Source organism: Gorilla gorilla, chromosome 12 (assembly GCF_029281585.2).
Source record: "Gorilla gorilla gorilla isolate KB3781 chromosome 12, NHGRI_mGorGor1-v2.1_pri, whole genome shotgun sequence".
Taxonomy (NCBI): Eukaryota; Metazoa; Chordata; class Mammalia; order Primates; family Hominidae; genus Gorilla; species Gorilla gorilla.
In genome coordinates, this window is record NC_073236.2 from 128,500,722 (window position 1) to 128,513,366 (window position 12,645).

Consider the following 12,645-nt stretch of genomic DNA (forward strand, 5'->3'; position numbering starts at 1 on the left):
CTTAAAGCAGGCTGCGGGTCAAGCCTATGGGAACCAGAAAGCAAACAGTTTTTCGTCTGCAGCATCTCTCTAGCGCCCTCTACTGACAAAGCTTAAAATTGCTCCAGCTAGCGAAGAAAAAATATGTAAAAGGCCCAGATTCATTTTCACTAGCAGGCAAAAAGGATGGTTTTGAGGCTGCCAGGCTATAAATCAAAAACAGGCGCAACAATCTAACCTACCACAGCTAGTAAGATTCAAGGAGAGAAGCCAGGCAAACTGAAAGCTAATGACTTATGAAAAGCACCCAAGCTCACTCTCTGGACCAAAGCACTAGTTTTTTTTGTTTTGTTTTGTTTTGTTTTTTGAGACAGAGTCTCACTCTGTTGCCCAGGCCGGAGTTCAATGGCATGATCTTGGCTTATTGCAACCTCCACCTCCCAGGTTCAAGCGATCCTTCCACCTCGGCCTCCTGAGTAGCTGGAATTACAGGTGTGTGCCACCGTGCCTGGCTAATTTTTATATTTTTAGTAGAGACGGAGTTTCACCATGTTGACCAGGCTGGTCTTGAACTCCTGACCTCAAGCAACCCACCTGCTTCAGCCTCCCAAAGTGTTAAGATTACAGGTGTGAACCACCATGCCCAGTCTCAAAGCACTAGTTCTGCTGCATCAGTGAGTCTCAAAGTGCCCGCCCCCACCCCCCCCACCCCCCCCCCACCCCCGATCTCTTATGCTAGAACCACCTACGGGCTTGTTATAACGCAGATTCCTGTGCTCCAGCTGGAACTGACAACTGAATTAGAATGGAGGAAGGCAGACAGGCATCTGTAGTTTAAACTTTTACTCCAGCTAGCTTTATGTACACTAACATTTAAGATTCAGGTGATCCTTGAGGGTAGGGGCCTTTTTAATTCATACTTGGCTCTTGGCCCAGTATTTGACTCTTATAGGGTGTTGCTGTAGATAGGCTGGTTCCTGCATTGGTTGGTTGAGAGATCTGATCCAAACCCAAGCAGCTGTAACTGGCCATGAGCTACAGCCCCAGCAATACTTTAACGGCATTTGGCAGATGAGCACATCCCTTCACTAATGTTAGTAAAGCCCAGAGGTGACACATCCTCACTAGAATGGCAGATGGTATTTTCCATAGATGACTGTGGCAATATCTCCCATCCCACATCTTCCCCTACAATGTGACCTTGCCACCCTTCCATCAAGAGGCAGGGTCTATGTCCTGGATCCTTGAATCTAGGCAGGCTTGGGACTTGCTTGCAATTGATAGAATGTGCAGAAGTGATGCTCTCTGAGGCTACCTTAAAAAAGGCAATGGCCAGGCGCGGTGCCTCACGCCTGTAATCCCAGCACTTTGGGAGGCTGAGGTGGGCGGATCACAGGGTCAGGAGATCGAGACCATCCTGGCTAACATGGTGAAACTTCATCTCTACTAAAAATACAAAAAATTAGCTGGGCGTGGTGGTGGGCGCCTGTAGTCCCAGCTACTCTGGAGGCTGAGGCAGGAGAATGGCGTGAACCCGGCAGGTGGAGCTTGCAGTGAGCCGAGATCGCCACTGCACTCCAGCCTGGGCGAGAGTGTGAGACTCCATCTCAAAAAGAAAAAAAAAAAGGCAATGCAGTTTCTTCCCTGTTCCTTGGGGCTCATGCTTTTGGAGCCATGAGTCTCCGTATGAAAAGTACCACTACCTTGAACCTCCACACTGTGAGGAAGCCCAGGCCTTCTGGAAAGGCCACATGTGGGTTCCCCAATCAACAGCCCTGGCTGAGGTTCCGCCCAACAGCCAGATCAACCACCAGACAGTAAGTGGTGATGTCTCCTGGGATTCCAACCCCCAGCTCTTGAGTCACTCTTAGCCATTAAGTCTTCCCAGCTGAGGCTCCCAAGCCATCCCACTGCCATGTCCAATTTGTGACCACAGAATCTGTGAGGGTAGTCAAATGGTTGTTATAAGCTGCTTAGTTTAGGGATAATTGGTTACACAGCAATAGTAATTACAACAAATTAGAAAGCACTTCTGGATTAGAATCACCTGGCCATCTCATCCTCCAAATCATAGAAGCTGAAAAGCATAAGCTTCCACTTTAGCCTTCCCTCCACTGACAGTATTGCTAAGATCTTCCTTCCCCTCTGCTGAACATCACTGTGGAAGAGAAAACCCAAATACTCCTAAACTTGTTATAGTGTCTAAGAGTTGTATTTGAAAGACTTTAAAAAACAAAAACAAAAAAACACTAGTTCAGAAGTGTACCACATGCCTCACTACTTAATACCAGGGAGGCTTTATAAAGCAACGTGAAAACCTAAACCAGTGTCATTTTTATATTCCCATCTGAAAAGAAAAGCACAAAATAATCAACTGTGCCGTAGAGTATCCAGGAATTGGCCAAGTAATCTTTAGCAAGCCTCTCCATTTGGAAGACCAAATGGAATAATGAGAAAGAGGAAATCATAGGGATCCATAAAACCTGGGTTCAAAATAGGTTCATCCTTATGTTGTCTGGGTGGTCTTGAGCGAGTTACTCAACCCCTCTGAACTTCAGTTTATTTATCTCCAAAACAGGATTATCTAATTATGTTCCTAGCCACAGGGCTGTTATGCTGACCAAATGTGGTGTTCAGAAATATGAAAGCACTTTGTACAGTGAGAAGACTAAATATGAACAGAAAAATGAAAGAAAAAAACAAAATAAACTACGTGTGTATCCAGGCAATGTAGGCCAGTGTCAAAAAAGGTAAAGTAAGGGCTGGGCGCAGTGGCTTACACCTGTAGTCCCAGCACTTTGGGAGGCCGAGGCGGGCGGATCACGAAGTTAGGAGTTTGAGACCACCCTGACCAACATGGTGAAACCCCATCTCTACTAAAAATACAAAAATTAGCCGGGCGTGGTGGCGCCCACCTGTAATCCCAGCTGCTCAGAAGGCTGAGGCGGGAGAATTGCTTGAACCTGGGAGGCAGAGGGTGCAGTGAGCCAAGATCGTGCCACTGCACTCTAGCCTGGGCGACAGGGCGAGACTCAGTCTCAAAAAAAAAAAAAAAGAAAAACAGGTAAAGCAAAAAGCAAAACAAAAAATTCTCTATTAAATGTCAATGTTCCTGGCAGACACAGGTGCCCATATTTACCTGTTACAGTGATAGAGGATCCAGGAAGTGAAGTAGCATCACTTCACTGTCTTCCCTGCAAATCCTGTTTATACCAAGTTTTATACCGCTTTGCTTTGAGCAAATTCATCTGCTGCTGCTAAACTGCTGCCTTCCCCAAAACTCCCACTTTCAAACAAGCCTGTGATTGCTTTGCAAAGACTCATTTCCAATTCAGATTCCTAAGATAAGCTGCCAGTCTTCTTGGGGTCTTCCGTCTCACGGTTTTATGTCCGGCCAGCAGCAGGCCTAGCCCTCTCCTGTTGCTCAGTGAATTTCAATGCGAATCTTCTCTTTTCTACTTGCATGACCAAAAAGACCCTCAGAGACCAGCCAAGCCCATCATTTTACAAAACAGAAAACCAAGACCTAGGAGAGGAGAAGGCTCACATCCAGGTGTCACAATGTATTACAGAACGGAGCTCCTCTTTCCATAAATAGTTTTCTCCTCGTTATTCCTGCATGGAGCATGTGTTCCAGACTGCCTGCTTGACATCTCCAGATGGATGACTAATAAGTTTCTTAAACTTAACTTGTCCAAGCAGAACTCTTGATTCCACCCACCCAAATGTGTTCTTCCCCCGGTCCTCCCAATCTCAGTTAATTGCCCAGTTGTCCAGGCCAAAAACCCAGGAGTCATATTTGATTTATTTCTTTTTTTTCTTTTTTCTTTTTCTTTTTCTTTTCTTTCTTTCTTTTTTTTTTTTTTTTTCTGTCGCCCAGGCTGGAGTGCAGTGGCGCAATCTCGGCTCACTACAATCTCTGCCTCCCAGGTTCAAACGATTCTCCTGCCTCAGCCTCCCAAGTAGCTGGGATTACAGGCGTGCACCACCACATCCAGCTAATTTATATATTTTTAGTAGAGACAGGGTTTCACCATGTTGGCCAGGATGGTCTCGATCTCCTGACCTCATGATTCGCCCGCCTCGGCCTCCCAAAGTGCTGGGATTACAGGCATGAGCCACGGCTCCCAGCCGGATTTATTTCTTTTATCTCACTTCCTACATCCAATTAACCAACACGTCCTGTGGCTCTGTCCTCAAAATACAGCCAGAAATTGCCTACGTCTCACCACTACCAAGACACCAGCACCTCTCAGAGGGCTTCTATTATAAAATAGCCCCCCGCTGAGATTCCCTGGCTCCACACCTGTCTTTCTTGAGTCTTTTCTGCACGTAGTAGCCAGAAGGGAAGTTTTAAAACCGTAAATTAGATCACTTCACTCCTCTACTGAAAGGGCTCCAACGGTTGCCCATCTCACAATAAAATCCAAACTCCTTACCATATTCTTTACACAATGTACCCTGCCTACTTCTTGGGCTCCATCTCCTCCTACTGACTCCCTAGCACTCTGCAGTCCTGTCTCTCTTGGCCTTTTTGCTTTTCCTGGAACGCACCAAGCTCATTTCCATCTCAGGTCATTTGCACTTGCTGCCTCCTCTCCTGAAATGCTCTCCACCCACATCTTCACGTGGGTTGTTGTCTTCCTTTATGTAGGTTTCTAACTGAACCTACCTTGACCAGTCTTTCAAAAAGAGTACACCCCAATCACTCCAATTCTTTATCCTGCTTTACTCTTTTTTTTTTTTTTTTTTTTTGAGATGGAGTCTTGCTCTGTCACCAGGATGAAGTGCAGTGGCACAATCTCAGCTCAACATCTGCCTTCCGGGTTCAAGCGATTCTCCTGCCTCAGCCTCCCCAGTAGCTGGGATTACAGGTGCCCGCCACCACACCCAGCTAATTTTTGTATTTTTAGTAGAGATGGGGTTTCGCCATATTGGCCAGGATGGTCTCAATCTCTTGACCTCATGATCTGCCCACCTTGGCTTCCCAAAGTGCTGGAATTACAGGCATGAGCCACTGCACCCAGCTTTTTTTTTTTTTTTTTTTTTTTTTTTTTGAGACAGAGTCTCACTCTGTTGCTTAGGCTGGAGTGCAGTGGCGCGACCACAGCTCACTGCAACCTCCACCTCCCAGATTCAAGTGATTCTCCTGTCTCAGCCTCCCAAGTAACTGGTACTACAGGGATGTGCCACCATGCCTGGTTAATTTTTTTGTATTTTTTCGTAGAGATGGGGTTTCACCATGTTGGCCAGGCTGGTCTCAAACTCCTGACCTCAAGTGATCTGTCTGCCTCATCTTCCCAAAGTGCTGGGATTACAGGCGTGAGCCACCATGCCCAGCCTATCCTGTTTTACTCTTCTTTATAGGACCATCTCCCCATGAAATCACACCACACGTGTTCATGCACTTGTTTACTGTATGTCGTCACTGCTGTTCCTGAAGCTCCATGAGGATGGGGTCTTATCCTGCCTTGGTCCCTTGCTTTATCCAGGGTGCCTAAAACAATGTCTATCACATATCAATCACATAGCAGAATGTCTATCACAATATTTATTGAATGACTGAATCAGCAAACTCACATATAAAATTTGGGACAATCCAAAACTTTTTGAGAAACAACTTTTAGACTCAACACACAATGGGTATACGTATCCTTTTTTAGCACATGGCTCATGTAGAGGCCATTTTATCTGTGATGGATTTACCACAGGGCCACAGTGCTTACAAAGAAGAGAGAGAATCGAATATTCTAAAGCGCGTTTAGCGCACGGAAGGTCCTGCCTGGGCACTGGAGTTCTGGATGGGACTTTGTTTTCCTGCAGCATAGTAAGGTACTGACAGATTCAGACTTTGGTGCATTCCCAGGACATGTGGCTTCCAGCAGAAAGGTGGGTCATTTCCAAGCAGTCGAAGCATTTCGTCTGCGCGACACAATTTAGAGCCCTTCCAGAATCCATTTTCTCAGTGGACCTCCAGGAATTCCCTGTCAGGAAAGAGTCAGACCTGCAGGGGGAGCTGATAGCATGCGTCCATCCTGGAAAGCCTCAGAAAATGGGGGTCCAGAAATCTAGCTATTCCTTCAAGTGGGACGGATTTAAAAGGTTATCGAATTTTATAAACATCCAGGATATTATTCTCTTACTCCTGCCAGAGGCTGAGAAATTGAAAGATTCTTAAGACTCAAAATCTCAAGTGGTCAAATTGCTTTTATACAGCCCGTATACGGCAGGATTTTATCGGAACTCTGGGGCCACTTCCTCTTCAAGGGTAGATTTGAGAGTCCCTCATCTCCTTGTCTACAGACGTTGCCAAGGTGGTGGCTCCAAATGATGGTGAAGAATGCACAAGAAACACTGTCAAAATTCTGCCTCAAAAACACAAGAAGCCAGCTCTCATTATCAGACAGAAACTCTTGTGGGTTTATTGAGAGGACCCCAGAATTTCGCTTCATGCAAACAAGAGCAAAACCATGTGACCTTCCTGTTCAGAGGCCGAAAAATACTCGGCAAAATGGAAATCACTGTGTTAATCTTTGTTTATTCACAAATAGCCAGGTCAGAATTAATTATCAAAGCTTGCTTCTAAGTTCACACCAGGAACTCCATTAAGCTTTCCTGAAGCTGGTTTTTTTGTGTGTGGGTCATAAAGTTTGCTTACTCTCAGACTCCAGTCCTTCAAGGCAACCCCTGGCAATGACAAGGAGTCCTAGTTCCCATCCCACTGTCACTCTAACAAGAGCCAGAATAGTGAGAAGGAAAAGGGGGCGGTTCTTCTCCGTCTGCTGTCCTGTGTTAGATCTGGGAAAGGGCAGGAGGAGACCTTTGCTGAGAGTGGTGGGCCTGGGACTGCCTCCAAGGCAAAAGCCTTCAAGTCTTCACAGTGGCCTCAGCATCTCCTTTTCAAGCTTGTGAATTCCTGGACTTCTTTCTCAAGATCTTAAAACCAAAACAGCATATAGAAAAATACATTTTTCAAGGTTGCTCATTCCTTGTCCACACGGTAACATCCATGTCAGTGTATCTGATTATGTGCTCAGATCTCAGCAAGCTGTGGCTGCAAAATAAGGATGCGTCTATATTGTAATGACTTGGAGTCATCACCCGCCCAAAAGAGCAGAAAATTCAGGCCCCCTTCCCTTGGTTCCCTTCCTCAGGGTCCATATTTGTCTACTATTACTTACATAATTAATAGCTCTAAAGGAATGCATCTTACAACTAACATCAAAAATTAAAAACACAACTCTTGGAGTACCTCCAGTTCAAGGTGTTGCCTGTTCCTAGTTGTCTGACGGTCATCCTCAGCCTGTGTGCTGAGGATCTACTCATCTGGTCATCCCTGCTTGGAGTTATCTGCACTGGGATAACTGGAGGTGGGAGGCAGTGGAAATTTCGATTCCCAATGCCTCTCAGATTTGTTGCAGTCTTCCTGGATGTATCATCAGCATATGAAATAGGCATAGAGGGAAGAGGGGCTGCTTTGGCTGTGAATGTGACACATACGTACGTTGGACCTGTTGGGTTTGAGACACCAATGTTTCCATCACTGCATCTTGAAGGGTAGGGGCTTGAGGACCTCCGAGATTCTTCCAGATCTTTCATGCCAAAGGCAAACCCTATGATGGTGTATGCTGATATTTGACGACAATGGAAAATGAGGTGTGTGCTTTTGGGAAGACTCTATCAGGCATATGGAAAGCGCTCTGGTGTTTGCCCCTTGCTCTTACGGCCTTCCTGTCAATTTCTTCATTTGTGACCCACTCATGCATCCATTCTTCATTTATTCATCCCCCTTTCGTCTCAGTTCTCAAAACATTGTATTTGGGACTCTTCTGGCATGTATTTTCTCACATTGCATTGTGTCACCAATGCGTGTTGGATAAATGAATAGAATGAGAAAGGATGGGGAAGTCATGTTTTGGCAAGTACTCCCACACAGGAAGAGAGCTGCAACAAGAAAGTAACCAGACCACCCCCGCCCCCTAAAAAGCAAACATTAAAAAAAACACAAATGGATATAAAACCCAGTGAACTCCATGTCCTTACGATGAAAATAACAATCTTGGGATAGTTAGTGTAGTGTTATTGTAGGGACAATAACAACAACAGCTGACTTTTTTGTATTGTTGATAATGATGTGAGCACATTCTATTTGTCAGGTATGCTGCTGAAAGCTTTATGTACACACTATGTATCTAATAGATACATATTATCTCATTTAATCCTCACAATGACCCCAGGAGGTAAGAATTATTACCCCCATTTTATATATAAGGAAACTGAGGCTGAGAGGTTAGGTCACTCCTACAAGATTGTATAGCTGCTAGGAGGCAGCTGGAATTCAAAGCTGGTCAGGGCGACTTCAAAGCTCAGACTCTGTGCACTCTAGTATCTTGCCACTGACATCATCACTGTGTCTAGTCCATATGATAAATGGTGTTCCTACTGGTGACCCTAAATCATCATGTCATTTTCTAGTCTTAGAAAGTGCACAGATGTGTGCACTACCATTTGGAAAGAGCCCTTCCCAAAGGCTCAAAGTTAAAATGTTTTAGTTCTCAGTTGGTTACTCTTCAAATACCTGGAAATTTCATTTATATGGAGATCTTTTTCCCTATCAGTAAAACAAATGAGGAATTACAGTAGTTTTCTTGAGATTAAACCCCCAGAAACACACACAGAATGCCAGGCACAAATGCACCATGACTTTGCACATGAGAAGAGTGATATATTTTGCTTTGGTTCTAAAATCTTAAGAAATCATGTCCAAGACTAGTTTAACCTCTTGAGCCATAAAACACATTGGCCTATTGGCCTGTTGGATTCAGAGAATAATCCATAATGATGCAATTCAAAGTCCCTCTCCTGCGTCCCTGTCAAAAGCTGAGTCACAACTTTTTTATACTTATAAACTGGATGATCCCTGCCACCAAATGGCTTTCCTTTCCATTTGCCCCCACCACTGTCAGGCTACTGCTCAGCCTGAAAACAAAAGGTCCTGAAGGCATCAGATTAATCTCCTTTGGGCTTATTCTTTCCCAACATGATGCAAGTGAAGGTTCTTGTAAGCAAAAATTGTAAATTCATAGGTGGAGCTCAGGGCTTAAACATACTGCACAGTGAACTTCTCTTTTTCTCCTTTAATTGGCCATCTTGGATAGCCCAGCCTCAACATAATTCATTAGACTTTCATGCTATATTTTATTTGTTTTCCTTCTGAGCCAAGAAAGAAGTAAGAGGTTAAAAAGCACACATTTGGAGTTAGAAAGAGTGCCCTCACATCTCAGCATTGTTCCATTCTCTGAGCAAGTTGCTTCAGTTTTTTAGAGTCGTATCTGAAAAGGGGGGTTATAATCCCTTCCTTGCCCATTCTTCTTTCTCTCTTTTTTCCTTACTTGAAAATCCTTGACATGTCAAAAGCCAAGGAGAGTGCCTAAGTTTGAGCAGGAAGCTTTTGTCACAGTACTTCCTCCATAGTAAGTTAGTTATTCTAATTATTAAGAGAGAGCACAAAGCCAGGCACAGTGTCATGCTCTTGTAGTCCCAGCTACCTGGGAGGCTGAGGCAGGAGGATCACTTCAGCCCAGGAGTTTGAGGCTGCCGTGTACTGTGATCACTCCTGTGAACAGCCACTGTACTCCCAGTCTGGGCAACATAGTGAGACCCCATCTCAAACAAAAATAAATTTTTAAAAGAGAGGACACAGCTGGTTAGGTTCACAGGAAGACTGAGAGTCCAGCAATGCCACCGAGGGTCCCAGCACAGACATCAGGAGGGGCTCCATAGTTTAGCTGACATAAATTATGGAGCGTCAGTTGGCTTTGTTATTGGTCAGTGTAGTGGGCTGAATAGTGTCCCCCAAAATTTATGCCACCAGAACCTTCAGAATATGACCTTATTTGGAAATAGGATCTTTGTAGATGTAATTAGTCAAGTGTTGTGCGATGAAATCATCCTGGATTTAGACTGACTCTAATCCCAATGATTGGCGTCCTTGGAAGAACAGGCCAGGACACAGAGACATGAGAAGGCCATGTGAAGACAGGGCAGAGATTGGAGTAAGCTGGGATAAGCCAAAAACTTCTCTACCAAAAGCTGGAGAGGCAAGGAAGTTCCTACCCTAGAGGCTTTAGAGGAAGCATAGCCCCGCTGACACCTTGATTTCAGACTTCCAGCTTCCAGAACTGTGAGATAATTAAATTTGTATGGATTGAAGACACCCAGTTTGTGGCTCTCTGTTCCGACAGCCTAGGAAACTCACACAGCCATTCTCTGCTTCTTCACCTGAACATTCTGGCTTTGTCTTGCTATAAAGTTTGAGCTGTGAACAGCAAATGTGAATGCGATGAATGAACTGGTACCTGAGGAGGGATTTGAGAAAGAAGAGAACAACCTCCCATCACACCCACACAAACACTGCCTGCAAGATTAAGACCGAATTCTTTAGTGTGTCCTTCACTACATGCCAAGATCTCACCAGCCCAGTGTTTCTAGGGTCAGCTGCGTTGGAATAGGATTCATTCCTCTCCCAGCCACATGCAACTGTTCAGTCGCCAGGACATTCTTGTCCTCTCCCATCCAAATCCAACCCATCCTCAAGTTTTAGGTTCTGCGCCACTTCCTCCAGGAAGTACACCCTAATCCATCCTGTATCACCAAGGATGCTTTTGGTTGGGAGTGCAAAAATACCTAACTCCAGCTGACTTAGACAATGAGAGGAATTTATAGTTTCACATGACTGAAAACCCCAGAATAAGAATGGCATTAGGTAAGAAATATTTTGGTGGTTCTAGTTTATTTCTGTCTCTTCATTCACCTTCTGCAGTTAGCCTTATTGGAAGGCTGACTCACCTCATGGTTATAAAACAGCTCTCAGCAGCTCCTGGGGCTTCTTCCTTCAAATCCAACACTAAGGCTCAGTCTTTGTTTCAGCATTGCCGGCCAAAGTCTCACTCTTCACTCTGATTGGTCCAGCTTGGGGTGGGCCTGAACCAATCACTGTGCCCAGGGGGATGGCTTGCCCTGATTGGCCAAGCCAGGTCTTGTGTTCAACATCTGAAGCTGGAAAGAAGAATCTCCCTCGCTGGAAACACATGGTTCTCCAACTAGAAGCAATGGCTGCTGGAAAAGGGGCAGGAGGAACGGAGGCTGAGAGACAACAATCAGATGTCCATTTCAACATTTTGCATCGTTGGTGCTCAATAAAGTTTTGTTGAAGTGAATTACATTTTAAAAAGGAAATAGAGAAAAAAGTTGTTTTCAGACTTTCAGATTCCCAAAGGATCCTATTACGTTGTTTTCCCCACGTTGATTAATCCCTTCTTCAGTAAGCAAGGCTAATCGTAGACAGCAGAGCGGCTCTCACGTGCTGAAACCAGATACATTTCGAACATTTTCATCATTTAAAAACGAAGTCCAATGTCCCCTGCATTTTTTGTGTGTGAATGTGTGCATCGCTATAAATAGAAGTGGAAAAACACTAAGGCTGTGTGAACTCAGTTGGCAGGGGCCCTGCATTCGGACCCCCAAATATAGCCTGCTGACAATTTGCCACAGGCATGATTTTTCCACACAGTTCATCATTTTATACATTCTGAGCAACCATCCTGGATATTTGTTCAACAGTACATTTTTTCCACTTCATCTTTTGGCCAATTGTGTGGCTTTTCCTTTAAAAAGAGATGAGAATGTCAGGCACAGATAAATATATATCCTGGCGCTTGGCTATAATGCAATTCTCCACAGGCAGTTCTGTCTCCTGTCCGTGGGAGTGCTTTAACTCTGGAAGCCTCCGGAAGGCCTGGGTCTCACACGCCCTCTCCCATAGCTTGAGCCAATGACGGGAACCCTGAAGAGAAGTTTCAGGGAGTGGGAAGCAGATGTCGTTTCCGTTCAACAGAACCAGACAGAAAGGGAAGCTCGGTGAGGGGTTTCTCAGCAGAGGTGGAGCTCCGGGAAGCTTTGAAACTGTAGGGGACCACCTCAGAAAGTAGCCATCAGTCTCAGAACTTTCCTCAGCCTTGTTACACTGATGTTCCACCTACATTTCTCTCCTTCCTTCTCTCCCTCTCCAGACCCCACCCAGGTTCCAAAGTCCAGCCTCACGGCTGGACTTGATAAATCTGATTATAGTTGATACAGGCATTTCCCTATATCAACTATAATCAGACGTGTCAAATGTGATGTCTGGTCCATGTCAAAAATGTCAACTGGATCTGAGTGTGGGATTAGACTTCCCAATGGGTACCATGTAGTTAATGAGGGTCTAGATTCCCAGGCCAGACCGTAGAAGCCCATGTGACCCAGATGTGCTAGTGATGTCCTGGGTTGAGGCTTCAGGTCAGCTTTTGAAAGGGAATGGACCTCACTGGCTGCTTCATTTAGCCCCTCACCCTTGGCCCTTCTCTCTCCTTCCTGTCTCAGATGTGAATGATGCATACCTAGAGGTCAGCTGCCATCTGAGTGCCAGGAAGCAAAGGCCACACCTTCTTGAGTAGCTGCAACAGTCCAGGGCTGCTTACCTCTAGGCCTTTTTACAAGCAGAAAGTGGGGCAAGAAATAAGAAAAGAGAAAGCTGTTCAAAGAACCCACTGTAGGCACCGTTCTGCATCATGCGACAGAACATAGTCCTAAACTGATTCAGGAGAGTTCTTTCTGCAGCTCCAGGGG